Source organism: Morus notabilis, unplaced genomic scaffold (genome assembly GCF_000414095.1).
Source record: "Morus notabilis unplaced genomic scaffold, ASM41409v2 Scaffold212, whole genome shotgun sequence".
Lineage (NCBI taxonomy): Eukaryota > Viridiplantae > Streptophyta > Magnoliopsida > Rosales > Moraceae > Morus > Morus notabilis.
The window spans coordinates 789,081-791,727 of NW_010361298.1; positions in this window are offsets into that span (position 1 = coordinate 789,081).

Here is a 2,647-nt window from a genome sequence, read left to right on the forward strand (position 1 = left end):
TCGAAGGAAAGGTTATTATGAGACTATGAAAGATATGAAACCGTGACTGAGTTGGATTGGTTAGCTACCCCACTCCTCACTGGTTATGCGCGCTATAGTACAACAGGACAGGGCCCATAAGAAGTAAAAGACAAGAAAATAAAAAACAGAAACCATTCCATATAAAGGTACGGTATCTGTAAAGAAGAATGAAAAGAATGAGAAACACGAAATGAAAGTCGTTCAGAACGTGAAAATACGATGTGAACGACTAAAATGAGACGAAAGCAGAACAAAGAATGTAATGAAAGAAGAAGAACATAAGCCATACATGTTTTAGTAGTACAGAATGTATTATGATATATGACATGAATGCATATATGGGTATGCATAATTATTGCATCTGTTATGACCTATTGATACTTGCTGAGCGAAAGCTCATTAAGTTTGTTCGTGTTGTAGGAAGCTCGGGTTAGGCACCGGCTCCCTGAAACTTGTTGTTGGGCATGTAGAGAGGATGCAGCAGTGGAGTGTGGGCAAGTGGGTTGTGGATGCATCACGTGTTTTGGAAACGCTGCTGAACATTATGTGTAAAATAAAATAGTATTTTATGTATTTTGATGACTAATGTAACAGATTGCCGTCAGAATGCTACAACATTTTACAAATACTTGAAAACAGAAGGCTAGCTAAATGCTACATCATTTAGACGTACATGGAAAAAAAATGTTGGCCTGAATTTTAAGAGGTTATAATTAGTAAGTGTTAAAGGTTAAGTAATGTTAAGTATGAGTATAGGATGATAATCAAAATTTAGGGTCGTCACAGTTGGTATCAGAGCGACGGTTCTGTCACCCACCCACATTCTACTGAGCATCTGACTCTACATTGCCCAAGTAAGTTATTAGTTCTTTTGAATTTAGAGTTCAATGTGTGAATTTTGTCCTTATAGGATATACAATATGGTTCGGAGAAGACGAACTCGAATGGTTCTTTAGTGAGATTATGACTGACCACACAGGAACATGACGTATATTTCATATTTTGGAGGGGGTTAACAGAGGAGTTGCGAACTATGGTATTTCCACGATTGGAAGTTGCATATACCCTCACCAAGTTTTTTAGAGGAAGTAACACAATTAGAAGAAACATTGGCTATAGAACGAGAGGAACAAGAACAGCGCGTTAGTGAGCGTCGAATGAAAATACCTACGTATAAAATGATTAGTGTAGATGTATACGTTAATCATACTTGTCTTATGTAAGTAATGAATGATGAATGTATATGTATGTTTGAGCGGATATGTGTGTGTATATGTATACAGGCATACAAATGAATCAGATACGGGAAAAAAAATGCGGTTACCTAAGGAATGCATTTTTTTTTAGATGATAAGTGTGGTTAAAATGCTACCAGAATGCTACCACATTTGATAAAAGTTGTATTATTTTAAAACAACTTTATGTTATGAAATGACGCTAGGATTTATTTAGATTTATACATACACACATATCCAGAAATTTAGCCATGTTTACCATTATTCTTCTTATGTAGACACATGGAAACATGGTTTGTCCACGTAGAGAACGTTTAGTTCAAGAATTAAGAGTGGATTTAGTTGCCACCATAGCTAACTTACGAGCCAGACTTGAGGCTCAAGAGTATGAAAATAGAAATTTACGGGCACAGTTAGAGCAAAGAGACCAGGAACAAGAGCGAAGAAGAGCGCCACCTGTTCAACCGGCACCACAGTCAGAGCCTGCGGCGATGCCAGAAATGGTGCCACAAGCTATTCCGATTGCTAATCAGGAACCATTATATGTACGGTTTCATAGGATGAAGCCACCCGAATTTGAAGGTTCCACTGACCCACTAGAAGCTAAGGAGTGGTTAACTTCACTCCAAACGATTCTGGATTTCATGAATCTAACGGAGCAAGAAAAAGTTCTCTGTACTTCGTATGTGTTAAAGAAAGATGCCCGCTACTGGTGGGAGACAGTGGTAATAAGAAGGAATGTAGCAATGATGACTTGGAATGAATTCTTAGGGGAATTCAATGCTAAGTACTATGATACTGTAGGTCTCCGAGCTTAACAAAATGAATTCAATAATTTGAAGCAAGGTGATATGACTATTATGGAGGCTTGTCGTAAGTTCGATCGATTGGCAAGGCTATGCCCTCAGCTAGTGCCAACAGAAATGGAAAGGGTGCGATGAATGTTAGTGATATTTCGCCCCGAGATAGCTACAGTAGTAGACTGTGGGGAAAGACCACCCACAACAGTAGCGGATTGTGTTGGTAGAGCAGTCCGAGCAGAATATCACCTAGCCCAAGCTAAAGAAGAGAGAACCAAATTCTGGGATGCCAAGAAAAAGGAACAAGCCCAAGCAAAGCAAACCCAAAAGGGGAATCAAAAGAATAATCAAGCTGGTCAGAGTAACCAAGCTAACAGAACTGGCCAAGGAAATCGGCCTCTGCAGAGTCATCCACAAAATAGAACCTGAATAAGAGGAAGGAAATTTTAGTGGAAATTGAAACTTTAATTCCCAAAGTCCGCAACAGAGGCAAGATCGCAACACGAATATAGTTGAGTGCTCTAAGTGCGGAAAGAAACATTCAGGTGTATGTCGTTATGGAACAAACAATTGCTATACATGTGGCAAAGA